General features: G+C 37.5%; 3 long non-coding RNA genes across 3 annotated transcripts; all 3 read left to right on the top strand.

The window, feature by feature from the left end:
* Positions 1-2,124: 2,124 nt before the first annotated feature.
* Positions 2,125-4,171, top strand: LOC147510416 (uncharacterized). The gene is made up of 4 exons (XR_015216786.1): positions 2,125-2,246; positions 2,392-3,136; positions 3,559-3,635; positions 3,714-4,171. It is a non-coding gene; the product is annotated as an uncharacterized LOC147510416 (long non-coding RNA).
* Positions 4,172-8,333: 4,162 nt separating this feature from the next.
* On the top strand, positions 8,334-9,719 carry LOC147510415 (uncharacterized). Its single transcript, XR_015216785.1, has 3 exons — positions 8,334-8,540; positions 8,661-8,703; positions 9,680-9,719. It is a non-coding gene; the product is annotated as an uncharacterized LOC147510415 (long non-coding RNA).
* Positions 9,720-10,707: 988 nt separating this feature from the next.
* On the top strand, positions 10,708-11,631 carry LOC147510414 (uncharacterized). The gene is made up of 4 exons (XR_015216784.1): positions 10,708-10,771; positions 10,844-11,082; positions 11,377-11,476; positions 11,561-11,631. It is a non-coding gene; the product is annotated as an uncharacterized LOC147510414 (long non-coding RNA).
* The last annotated feature ends 2,589 nt before the right edge of the window (positions 11,632-14,220 follow it).

The raw sequence follows: 14,220 nt of genomic DNA, 5'->3' as shown, positions 1-14,220 counted from the left end.
TTTCTTTGAACTTAAAATGTCTATGACTAGTGATAGTTTGAGTGATGAGATTGAAGTTGATGAATGGAGAGAGAGAATGGTAAGTGATGAAGAGGTTGATGATAGGCTCTATAGTGGTGCAGAGGCCTCGTCGTCTTCATCTTTGGAGACGAGGACTGAGGATGTGAGGAGGCCTAAGTCGGAGGATTGTTATGCTTCTCTGAGGGAGGAGTTTGGTTAGGTGGAGGTCGACCTGTCTATGTATGACCTGAGGGGGGAGAGGAATTTATTTAATAATGACTACATTCCTTGGGGTGGAGGAGTAGTTGTTTGCTATAGACAATTGAAGGCTAGGATGAGGTTGCCTCTATCCCGTCTTACTGTGGAGGTGCTTAATTTTTTGAGAAAAGCCCCTTGTCAGTTCGTAGGGAGCAGTTGGAGGATCTTCTCTGTGTTGGATCTGTTGAATGATAGGGGTTATAACGTTTGTTTAACAGATGTGTTGGATCACTTTGTTGTGAGGAGGTCGGGTGCTATGAATTTCAATTTTTAGGTCGGTAAAGGGCAATCTCCTATTATCGTGGGGGTGAGTAAAGAGGAATGGAGTCGTAGACCATTTCTGGTCATGGGTAGATATTGTCCTCCTCGTTTAGAGCTGACAAATCATGTTGTTCAGTTAGCTGGTAGGTCGTTGGTTTTAGGTCGTAATGTGTGTACGATATAGTTTGATTTGGACGTTCTAACTTATTTGTTTTGTTTTTGTAGAGATTTCTATTCGTGGTCGTACCAAGGCCGATGTTATAGAAAGGTTTGCTTGTTTGAGGTAGGAGGAGAAACGAGCTATGTTGGGGGAGGTTGCTCATTACTTCAAAAGGCATGGAGGAGAGAAGATTAACCGTAAGAAGTTGGAGCAAAAGAGATGGGCTCGCAAGGCTGTCGTTGTTCTCATTGATTCTAGTTCGGATTTTGCTATGGAGAGGGAGAGCCAAAAGAAAGCACCTGTTTCTGGAGGGAAAAGGGCTAGAGGGGCTGGTGATAGCCGATCTGGGGCACTTAGGACAGCTGGAGGGGCTGGTGATAGCCGATCTGAGGTTGGTGATGTGAATCGTTTGGCACCTCAATATTCTGAGATGGGGGATGGAGGATGCTCTGCATCCAACCGCTTCTCCTCTGGTGATACAGATCGTTCTGCTTCTCCTTTGGAGATACGGGTGCTGGAAGTGCTAGTGGTGTTGCTGCTGGTGGGGAGGGTGATGCTCCCACTTCGTTCCAGAGGCCTATTCTGAAAAGGCGCTCCGAAGTGGTTGAGTCGGAAGAGGCTAAGAGGGCATTATCCAAAAATTTATCCTTTTCAACACCAGAAAAGAAAAGAAAAAACAAGAAAAAAGAAACAACCCAAAGAAACTGACCCTTCCTCTTCTTCATCTTCACCTTCAACTCAAGAGAAAGGACTGAGATTCACTTTTATGGAAGAGTTAATGTTTAAAGCTCGTAACCGTGATGTGACAGGTGTTTCTGATGTTATTTATGATATGGTTGTTGCTGGTTTAAGTCCTGGTCCAAGGTCTTTTCATGGTTTGATTGTTTCTCATACTCTTAATGGCGATACTGATGGTGCGGTAAGTAATTTGATTGGTTTTGGTTATTTGAATGTTGTAAAGATTGGTTTTTTGTTCAAGCTATAGACTTATTTCAGCTCAATTTTACTTTTAAATGGTTAATTTGAGCTTATTTTATGTAATTGAAAAACTTGGGGCATGGTCATTTTTGAAGTTGTGTTTGAAACAGTTACTTATTGTAGTCTTAGTAATGCATTTGGGAAAAGGGGAATGTAGTTCCTTAAAGCGTGATTGTGCATTTGCTTATTATAAATTTGGTTAAAGAAATTTTATTGTGCACATATCAAAATATCATTGATGGGAATATGAAACATGAAAAGATACAAATTGTTCGTTTAAAGGATGAAACAAGGTATAAGTTCACAACAAATGTCGCGGAATGACTTGGCATGGCAAGCCGGTTTGAATCAAAGACTAGGGGGCGGAGGTCCCTGGACGTGGCATGGTACGCCAGTGCGAATCAAAGACTCGGGGGCAGATAGTAGTTGTCCCTGGACTTGGCATGGTACGCCAGTCCGAATCAAACACTTGGGGGCGGATGTCCCTGGACGCGGCATGGTAGGCCAGTCTGAATCAAAGACTCAGGGGGCAGATAATAGTTGTCCCTGGACTTGGCATGGTACGCCGGTCCGAATCAAACACTTGGGGGCGGAGGTCCTTGGACGCGGCATGGTACGCCAGTCCAAATCAAAGACTTCGGGGGCATATAATAGGTGTCCTTGGACTTGGCATGGTATGCCGGTCTGAATCAAAGACTGTAGGGCGCAAGTCCTGGACGTAGCGTGTGGGCCAGTCCCAAAAATGAAAAAGGGGCAAGTCCTTGATGCAGCGTTTGGGCCAATCCGAAAAATGTAAATGGCACGAATGTGTGTCCTAATTAACACTTGGGGCAACATAAGCAAGGAAATAGCTAAGCATTCATGAGAATTAACAGAACTCTAAAACAAAAACAAAACAATGACATAACTAAGTATTTCCAAGATTCTGAACACTTGCACATGATATTGGTTTCTGGAATTTTTAGAATTTCATAGATTTTGGAGGACTAGCAGTACTTGGGGGCAAAATAATATTCGAATCCGGCCAATAGTTATATTTTGTTAGTTGATCCCGGACATGTTTTACTAAACCAGCCGGAATCAACTTGGGGGCACACGAATATAACAAATAGGCATATACAGATACTCAAGTACTTGGTCAAAAGGAAAGAGTGGATTATGAGAAAAATGGCGACTGACATTCATAAAGATAAAATATGTTCTCGGTTTGTAGACAGTCGGTGAGCTACAATTACACAAGATCTTCCAATCATTATCTTGTCAAGTGCATCCTGAACCAGGTTTTCTTATGCGTTGTCGAGTGCACTTGTCGCCTCATCCAATAGCAGGATTGCTGGATTCTTTAGTATTGCACGAGCAAGTGCTATCCTCGTAACACTGGCCAAAGTAGAGTATGTACGCTTGAAACTCAAGTTGCACTTTATGACTTACCCTTGGGCATAATTGAGTGTATGACTTCTTTCCCAGTCCCTGAGAAACGTTTACTATCACCTATCTCTAATAGTATGTTGGGCTGCTTTCCGGAAACACAAGGTAATTAAGAAACACTTTCTTATGCTTTATTGCTTTTGTTCGGTACGTTGTCATTGACCAAACGGCATTTGGGGATTCACTGGCAAACTATTATGTACAACTGTTGCCAGGTTAGTCATTCCAACAAAAGTCGCATCACTGAAAGTTCGAAAGAAAACAGATTCCGTTAGCATGTTGCCAATATTAACTGAGGAACTCTACAATGAACTTGACCTTAATGCGTTGTTTCCAACTTCATCAGAGCTTGAAACTACTGGTCTTTACTTCCAGGCAGCCTTAAAACTTTTCCGAGGAGCTTTTCTTTTAGAAAGAAGCAGCTATGACAGTGTTGAACTTGATGACATCACTTCCTCGATGTTGTTGAATAGGAAAACTACAACTCTTTGCGAGTAAGATGTGTATTCAAGCTGCAGAGCTGAGTCAGCAACCTTTACTCTCATGTCAGGTTTTGTGCATCGCTTTTCTGTGTGCAAGATTACAAACCCTCTCATTGGTTCCCTGCTTGTACTTCCTGAATATACAGGTATTACCTTGTAGCATCTGAAGATCACTTTGTCCAGAAGGGTAAACAACAAACTGTCATATGTTGATGTGTTCAAATTTTCAAATTTGAGATCTCAATGGGTTGGTAGAAGGAAGGATATCATTCTTTCCAAAGTTGTGCTTTCAAGTATACGAATTACCATTATGAGTCTATATAGGTACCATTATGAGTCTATATAGGCGGCCTAGCGCTATTATTAAGCAAGGAGCGCAAGTTCTGAGAAATTTATTTCGTCTTAACATGCTGTTAATAAGAAAGTGACTACTGTCAAGCTTTATTGATTAAGATGCATGCCAAATAAAGATATAAGAGACTTCTTGTAAAGTCTGAAAAGCAGGATTGAGGTATATGTATCAATGTATGATCTGAAGTCCCAATAGCAATGCTCTATTCACAGTGGCAGGGATTCTTAGCAAATAAAATTGAAAATTGAACAAGCAAGGTGGACCAATTAAGTATTTTTCGAGAGCAGTAGCTCAATACCTCATCTATAGAACCACTGTTATGATTATCATTAGACAAGTCCTAAGTAGTATAAATTGTGCAAAACTTATAGACAAACCTGCATCTACATACTCAACTGTAGTTGTAAATGAATAATTTGTTCCCTAGTCATTCAGTCAGTCAGTCCTCTGTTTAAGTATGTTTTTAAATGGAAACTGCGCTTACTATATTTTTACAAACAAACACAAAAAATGGTATGAGATTCACAGGTATGTTAGGTTATCGAACACCACTTTTCTTTATGTTTGCATAACTGCATGGAGGTGGCATCCATGAGGATTGTTTATTTCATAAGTTCAGTTGTAAGCAAAGATCGGCACAATTGGCAAATGGGCATAGTAAATAGTCGTCCAGCATGTTGGCCAAACACATAGCATATGAATGTATATGTTCATGGGGTTGCTATGATAAGCCCCATAAATAAAAGGCAAAATGCTTCTCTAGATCAAATAAACCAACTCTTCCCATAAATATTCATCTAGAAAGCTTAGTGAAATGAAGCAAATGGAACACTCTGCAGATTTCAATCAGAAATAATGTAGAAGAAGAAAAAAGACATGGAAGTTAGACTAGATTAACAGGTAGTTAGAGGGTATTCAAGGATAACGCAGTCAATTGTGTTAATTTTTCTCTAAAATGTGCATTCCAAGTAAAATGTCCAAGGAGTACATCTGACTGTCAAGATTTAAAATAACTAACAGAGCGTTCTTTGGCTAATTAATACCAAGGAAATGGTAGAGAGGGAATTATCTCATAGGAACAATTTGACTTTTTATCTGAACTTAAGTGTGAAATGCACAGGGGATTGGTTTCTGCAATCACAAGGCCTACACCTTGAAGTGATTTTACAAGTGGTTTGCTGCTTTGCTTACAATGCCAAGTACTTGGAGAATCATATCTCAATATAACTATTTGCTTTCAGATATTTGGACTGCACACTCCGTGACATATATTAAACGTTGTAACAAAGTTGTCTAATGGAATATGTTTAGATCCCACAAGTGAGAATGCAAAAAATCGAAAACAGCCTTTATCACAAAGAAATCAAGAAGCTAAAGAACTCATGTTTGTTCCCATTCACATCCAAAATGAAACAAACCAGGGCAATCTGAAAAGAAGACAACAGTACACTCCACGTTTCAAGGATGGTGTTCAAGGACAATTTGAAAAGAAGACAACAGGAAATCACTAAATCAAGGATGGTGTTCAATAACATTTGGATCACTCAAACCAGAAACACAATCATAGCCAAATGCCCTCATCAATGTATAGCCAGCACCACTTCAAACATCCAAAAACTCTTTCAATCTTGCAAGATACTGTTCAAGGTCAACTAGCATCTATTTGAAAGAAACTTTCTTGTTTTCTCTCAATTTTTCTCAACCACACTGTACAAAACTACAAATCAAGTACTATTACAAAGCACTATCTACAGACAACACAGTATGATACAATGTAAACCATTTAGGGACTTGAAGAAGAAGCCTCTTGTCTTGGTTCTATCAAATACTTAAGCAGCGTCTTAGCCTGTCACAAGAACCAAAAAGGAATGTCAAACTTTCAATTACGTTGTGCAACCAGGGACAATTAACATATGCACATTAGCTAGACGTGACAAAGACACCAGTCAAACAAATGCATCGTAAATGTTCAAGTGTATGTATTAGTTATCATACAGTCACATGTGATAACATTGAGAATATTGTCCATTTAGGTTACAAAATGAAAAATCAATAAATAAATAGTGGAGAAGATTGGTCCACAGAACGCTACAACATGAAAAATCAAGGAATAGTGGAGAAGATTGGTCCACAAAACGCTGTTGACTCTAAACTTGATGTTGACCATACCATTGCAGGAGACCTGGACAGTTACAAACGAGTTCTTAACTAGTTGTTAATGTAAATTGCAGTTCAGGTGAGTTTGGTATTAGGAATGGAGATAAGTGTACCGTGATATAATTTGTGGAAGTGGAAATAGTAGAACGAACTCTGGGTTCTTGGCACCACGGACCAAATTAACGGTATGCGGTACCAAAAGGGGCAACTATTATGGCCTTATTTAGGCCTATGAGGCCCATAGGTTTGAAAGATGAGGCCCATAGGTCAGTAGTATAAAAAGAATAAGATGAGTGAATAGAAGGGGAATGAAAAAGGAAATAGGGATTTTTTAGGTCGGAACAGTGTCTGTTGAAGATACTGGTGTATATGTTAGTAAACGATTTGACCTGCCAACCAATCTAGGTTCTGCTCCAGTTGTTCCTCCTGTTGTTTCTGTCTCGGACGTTTATGAAGTTGTTGTTGATCCGGCTAGTGGCCCAGTAGGTGAAGAGGGTGGACCAGTGGAGCCTTTGATTGTGGAGAATCTTCCTTTTGTTAATTGATCTTGTCGTGCTTGTTGGTTGTTTGTGATGTGGATGAAATGTTTGAACAATATTCTCTTTCTTGCTGAGTTGATACTGAAACTGATACTTTTGATTTTTGATGGGGGTACTGAGGTTGTTTTCTCAGGATAACCCGGGGGCCTCTAGTATCTAACCGATTTTTGTAAGTAGTAATAATATTTAAATTACTTACTTGTTAAAATTGGTGTGAAGCATGCATGTGGTTGCTATTGTTGCTTTTGATTTGCTGGTTGACGACCTGTGTTGTATAGTAGTAATATTGATGAACTGCTTGACTTTGCTAGGTCGTCTATTTGTTACAGGTCGTGGTGCTTTTTGTACGACCTGGTAGATTTGTGCAGTTAACACCTAGGCTTTGCCTTGTTTAGGTGTGTGCGAGTTGTTCATTTTGGGGGAAGCTCTTATAATTAGCTTTTAAATGGCCATTGTGGTTGAGTCTAACTTAAACCATTTCGAGGTCGTAAGTTGACTTGGGTTCCTTTTGGGGGTCCCCTGGATTGTATTTGTCTGATAATTGGCCTTTGAGTGGCAATTACAGTTGAATCATACTTAACCCTGGTGTTGGTGTTAAGTTAATTTAGGGTCCTTTTGAGGGACCTTGTTTGAATTGATTGATAATTGACCATTGCGTGGTTGTGGTTGAGTCATTGTAGACTTCGCCTTTGATGTACGCCCTGACATTGTGATGTCCTAGGTCGGGTTGCATAGTGTAAGCTGTATGGTACTCATGTAATGCACCAAATGATAGTTGTACACAAAATGTTAATGAAATTTTATTCCTATCGAAGTATGTATCTGGAGAAAGAATTATTGATAAAATCGCTTTAGGAGAGCTGTATTCCAAGGTCGGGGAAGCATATCACCGAGCTGAGTTTTGATCCAGTATGTGTCGTTCTCCAACGACTTTGTCAACAATGTAGGGGCTTTCCCATGTTGGGTCGAGTTTGGCTGGAGCAAGTGTCTTTTTAAGGACAAGGTCCTCAGCTTGAAAAGATCTTGGGATGACTTTCTTGTTATAAGATCGTTGGATTGTTTGGTGGTACTGAGCTAGGGATATTGCAGCTATTTCTCTTCGTTCTTCTAGGAGATCAACTTCTTTTGCCAAGATGCTGTCATTGTCTCCTGACTCGACGATGTCAGAACGTGTTGTTGTGAGTGTGAGTTCTGATGGTGTTACTGCTTCTGTTCCGAAGCAAAGTGTGAACGGAGACTCATTTGTACTGGTTCTGGATGTTGTTCTGTATGCCCATAGAATGTTCTCGAACTGCTCTGGCCATTGGCTTTTCTTGCTCTCCAACTTCTTTTGGATGTTTTCTTTGATGGCCTTGTTTGTCGCTTCTGCTTGGCCATTGCTTTGTGCATATCTTCAAACGTGGGGGGGGGATCACAAAAGCCATCTTTGAATGTGGAGGTATCACTAATTTACCTTTTTTTATTATTATGTGGGTCCCACAAAAAACCAATTTTCTCGATTTTTGAATTGCTAAGTTAACAAAGACGAAAAATAAAATAAAAAAGATAACGATTAAAAAAGCTTAAACTAAGAATTCGTAGGGGCTTACTTTTGAAAAAAATGTTTTTTTTTTAAAATTTGTGGCACTACACCAGATATTCGAAAAAAAGACAAGACTACCGACGCCCTTCTTTAGTCTGTTATGAGCACACACCACGTGTGTCGTTGAAGTCCCCAATGAGGCGTCGGATCAGAACCCATAGATAAAAAACAGGAGAGAACAAAAAGAAAAAGAAAAAATCACTTTTCACTCATTCGTTCTCTTCACAAAAATAAGAAAACCCTCGCTCTCAAATTGCTCTCGAATCTCAAATCACTCTCGAATCTCAAATCTCAAATCGCTCTCAAATCACTCTCTTCTCAATCACATACCATCTCTCTTCATGTAATTTCGATCACTTAAATTGATCTTTTGATTTCGATCCCAAATAAACTATTTCAGTTTTAATTTCGATCACTTCAATTGATGTTTTGATTGATTTCGATCACTTTTTAATCATTACAGATTGTTCACTTTCAGCTGTTTGATCATTGTTTTAATATCATCAGTAAGTAAACAAACCTTGCTTTCATAGCCCTAAATTTTTGTATAAATGTTAAATGTTTATTTTGGATATGTTTTTAGCTTATTATTGATTGTTTTTAGCTTTTTTGTGATGTGACGATATGAAATAAAGCTTGAAATGACTTGAAATGTGTTGTCTCCTTATTAGAAAACATTAATGTTATGGTGGAAATGACTAGTAATGGTTACAAAAGTATCGATCGGTTATAATTCAATTGCATTTTGTCGGTTGTTTGTTGTATTGTAAGTTTTAGGTTCCGAAAAAAAAATTAATGAATTTTAATTTGAACTTTTCGGTGTGTGTATAGGAATTTAATATTGTGTTTAGGAATTTTGGAGCTTCTCGAAATTTGAAATTGAATTCAATGCTCAATAAAATTATCGATTTCGAATTAAGCTTGTTAATACATACGTCATTTGTTAATCTGAATTATGTCGTACATTTTCTTGCATCTTCAAAGCATACATAATGTAATCAGAACTTTCTTATCTTCACTTGTTTAAAGTTTATACCCTTTTTGAGTTTATTTCGTTTTGCTTTATGCTCATTTTCTATTCTTATGAGTTTATACCCTTTTTAAAGGTATCTTGTACTCCGTGCCTCCAAGCCTTAAGCTTATGAGTTTTAACCGGTATAACGATGCAATTTGTTGAAATTTGGGTGAGTCAAGTATCCTGCACCAATTCAGCCAATTTGAAAAAATATGGAACATGTTAGCGTAATAATGGCTTTGTTAACATTGATTTTAGTTCTTTTGAAAATAGAAGCTCTTCAGTAGACAAAATCTAAGCTCTTGCCTCCATGATGTCACAAAACTCTCTTTTACATGTTGATCTTGTTACCTTGTAGCAAAGCATGTAAAGTGTCTTGGCTGAACAGGGGCCTTTGTTTTTTAACCAGATTTCAGTATTCATTTTTTTTAACCATTACCTAATCAATTCTATGTGTGGTGTTGTAGGCATGTGCCCTTTACAATAATTGGTGGCCAATGTTAGCAGTGTAATGTACCTCATCTAGCATGGACGTTATATGAGTTAAAATCTGCTTCATTTTGTGATACTATTTAATTGCTTATACCGGTTCTAGATTGTAGAAAGAGTTACAAAATCATGGTGAAGACTAGTAATTGATGTAATATCTTTTTCAGAAATTGTGGGATGCCATTGAAGGTCATAAGTAAATCGATGTCGTATTACATTCTTTGAAGTAATGGTGGACTTCTCTATCTTCATGCAGTTATCATGTATGTACTACTTCCCATGCCTTTGATGTTCTTTATGGGTTATGATAACTCTATCTTTATGCTATTAATAGATAGTAGCGAGATATTTTCCGTCTCACCCAAGATCTGTTTTAACCTTATTCTTGCTCAAGTATATATGGCTTAATTTGGATCTAAAAAATTGGGACACCTTTCATCAATATCTTCATTTGGTATTGCTTTGACTTGACTTTCTTAATTTAATAAGTTTTTAACTATTCTCCTACAAGTTTATGTGTGGTTGCTTATATATGGCTTGGACGCGCAAATCTACTAGAATATAGGTTGGTGAATTTGTAGTGATTTTTCTCATGGATCTTCTGTCCATAAGTGAAGTTGAAGGTCACGGTATTAACAAAATAGTGAATTGCTGATATCATTATCTAGCACTAAAACTAACAAAAAAAAAAGGCCCATTAATACCCACCACAACAAAAACTGATTTCAAGACGATAAAGAAAAACTGTTTTTAGTTCAAACTAAAACCAATCTCAATTACAAAAACTTATTAAATTATTTAATTGAAAGAAAGAAAGAAAAGAAAGGGGATTTTGTTTTAATAATTAGTGTTTCGTAATTAGTAGGTTGAAAAAAGTAAATAATAATGAGGCCAATAAGGCTTCCAGAGCCACCAAGTACGTCATCAATAGGGATGCTAGAGATATTCAAGTGGATTTCTGATGTGATTAGAAGAGTGTTATAATTGGTAACGGTTTTTCAAGTCTTGCTGAAAATCAACGTATTGGTTTAGTTCGTGCTCTAGGCCTTTCCAATCATCAATCCTTCTATGTAAGTAGTAATTTTTATTCCAATTCTTGTCAAGTTACAAATGAGCTTTCATTGACCATTTTCTGTATGCAGCGTGTTACCAGGCCAAGAGGAGGTATTAATGACTGGCTTCATTGGCTCCCAGTCTCTCTACACAAGAAGTTAGATTACGTCCTGAGGCGTATATATGGTGATTCACAATTTCCATTTGCAGTCGGGAAAAATAAGTTGGTGCCTCTTCCTTTTGAAAATGGTTCTGGTGCAGGCTTGTCAACTTTTTTAGAAGCTGATGCAAAGCAGATTGCAAGAATGGCTCGTGACACTTTTGAAAAGTATGTGTTCTTTTAAATCATTATACAGTAAAAATAAACTTAGTTGTTGATATTACTGAAGAATTTGTAGGTTGTCCATCTGTCACTATGCAGGGAGTTCTAGTTACCTCATTACCTGTATACACGTCTTCTTTTTTTAATGGTTTATTGTCATTTTGATTGGTAGCATACGTGAACTACAAGGTTATAATATCACCTTGCCTAACTAAAGTGTTTTGCTGAAAATGTCAAATGCATTGAGATATGTGCTTTTATAATTCATTATTTGGTCTAAAAAAATTGTTTATTAAGCAGATAACTGGTGAAACTGTTGGAGAAGTAAGACCGAGAGCCGACATGCATCGAAGGAAAGCTGAAATGGCTAGGCATTACGATTGCTTCATTGCATTACCAGGTCTAAAATCTTACCTTTTCTGATTCCATCAGTCCCCATTTATTTCTATTCTCTGTAAGATGGAAGAGTTATTTGTGTACTTAGGTGGGTATGGAACATTGGAAGAGTTATTGGAAGTTATCACTTGGGCTCAACTTGGTATCCATGACAAACCAAGTAAAAGCAAAATTGCACATATATAAGAACTTTTTTATGTTTTTTTTTCCTAAATGAGATTTGAAGCTATTTATTTCTTTTGTGCAGGTGGGTTTCTTTGAATGTTGATGGGTATTACAACTATTTCCTCACATTTCATATTTTACATTTGATTTTGATTTCGAACCACAATAGTACATAAGAGTTTTTGTGTGTTTTGACTTCACTTCTTTTTAAAATCTGCCTTTAATAAACAATCTGCGTTTCTGATTAAATTTTTGTTTCTTAATAAGTATGAGAAAATTTGTTGCTTCATTAAGATATGCATTTAATGAAGAAAATAAAATCTTATATTGTTTGCTTACTTGGGGAAGAGGTGATTTATGCGGGCAATCATTCTTCCTTACGGGATAGTGTTTGGACCTTATTAGATGTGGCGGTGAGCTGCCGGATAATGAGCTACTACTTGAAACATTTCACTGTAATGTCTTGGTTTGGAGAGCAAGGTCCCGAGTAGACCGGGAGCGCGTGTCATCTTCTCTGAGAACAACTATTTTAGGAAATTCATTTAGCCACCACGAAAATTCAATTTTGCCCGTTTTAGGGTCAAAGCGGCAAGTTAGTTTCTGCTGCTCTACGTGATGTTAACACCAAGGAACAAGATGCAGTATTTCCACCTAGACATAATACAAAGGAAGCTTTGACTAAAGTGGATAAGTTTTGGAACTCCTTTGCCATCCACCGTTAACTTTGTCAATTTTTGGCTCGGATCCACCCCTACCAACTGATTCAAATGGGGAGTCGCTTACGGACTCTTCTTGGAATCTTTGAGAACCGTTTGGTGTATTTAACCATGTTAGAAACTACTGCTGTTGATACTACTACAACTTATTACAAATCGTCTGCTGCTCTACGTGATGTTAACACCAAGTAACAAGATGCATTATTTCCACCTAGACATAATACAAAGGAAGCTTTGACTGAAGTGGATAAGTTTTGGAACTCCTTTGCCATCCCCGTCAACCTATCAATTTTTGGGCTCAGATCCACCCCTACCAACCGATTCAAATGGGGAGTCCGCTTACGGACTCTTCTTGGAATATTGAGAACCGTTTAAGGTATTTAACCATGTTAGAAACTACATGTTGTTGATACTACTACAACTTATTACAAATTGTCTCGTATGCTTTGTTCTTTTATCTTCTTCGTTTCTTATCTTTTAAATTCGTTATATTCAAGTTTCAACTTTGGTGGGTATCTTGTTAAGAGTCAGTTGCCATAACTTGAGTATGCTGAATTCTACTATCCTCAATGCCATAATTTTCCATTTTACTGATGCTATTTATCTATTTACTTTTATCTTGACTTAGACTAGGTATATTGTGTTCTTCTGGGTGAACTGGATTTTGATTATATGGGGGGATGAACCGAGTAACTTTTAATAATGCATTATCTTTGACATTGGTTTTGTTCCTCAAATTTGCAACTCAATATCATAAATTTCAGGAATATTAAGCTTATTTATTTCCTGGGCCAATCAACTTAGTTTTGTTTGTTGAATGTTATTCAGCTTTTCACCGGATAATTTTATCTCGATTAGCTCCTCAAAAAATTTCCTTGAAAGCTCGGTATTAGATAGGGGGTCTGTTTCTAAAAGTTCTTTCAACCTCACTCAACAACATCCTCCTTTAACTCCATATCAATTATTCCAACAACAACAGCAAAATAGATTACAATTTCAACAGCAGCAGCAGCAGATGAAATTCCAAGCTAAAATGATGTATTTAAGGAGCAATAGTAGCATAAGCTCTAAGTTTGATAGTCCGAGTTGCACGCCTACCATGTCGTCCACTAGATCTTTCATCTCATCTTTGAGCATGGGATGAGTGTGGCTAACTTGAGTAGCAACTCTTTCCAGTTGATTGGTGCACCACAGTCATCAAGTTCTCAACAAATGCACAAAAGGAGGTGTTCTGTTAGGGGACCAAATGGAAATGTCAAATGTGGAAGTAGTGGTAAATGCCATTGCTCAAAGAGAAGATTTAATTTCATATCATTCTTTATGTTAGTTTATTGCTCTTACCTATATTTAGTTGCTAACTGCTATTGTGTTTATGTAGGAAACTAAGAGTGAAGAGATCAATTAAGGTGCCGACTATTAGTAACAAGGTTCGATATACCACCTGATGAGTATTCATGGAGAAAGTACGAACAGAAGCCAATCAAGGGCTCTCCGCACCCTAGGTATATCTATATTATTATAAACACGTCAATTCTATCACGTTGGTATACATATTGTCATGTTTAGTAGTGATAAAAGTAATTTTACGTATTCTAACTATCTATGCGTAAACACAAATAATCAAATTACGTAAATACGTGTTTATATCAATATTCCTACTCTCAATAATGAAGTAATATCAGAGAGTCAGGATTCGTTCCACTCTTAAACCCTCAAGACGTAAATAGAATTCAACTACTCAAACCCAAGAGAAACAATGGTGAGAGTAATGATTTGCTGTGAATTTTCTATTCTACCATTCCCAACAATTGAATCTAAACAAGATATAATATAAAGATTTGAACTTTATTTGTTTAAACTCAATTTG

The sequence above is a fragment of the Coptis chinensis genome, chromosome 3 (genome assembly GCF_015680905.1).
Source record: "Coptis chinensis isolate HL-2020 chromosome 3, ASM1568090v1, whole genome shotgun sequence".
Classification (NCBI taxonomy): Eukaryota; Viridiplantae; Streptophyta; class Magnoliopsida; order Ranunculales; family Ranunculaceae; genus Coptis; species Coptis chinensis.
The sequence above is the reverse complement of the archived record's forward strand: the minus strand, read 5'-3'. Positions and strand labels throughout refer to the sequence as shown.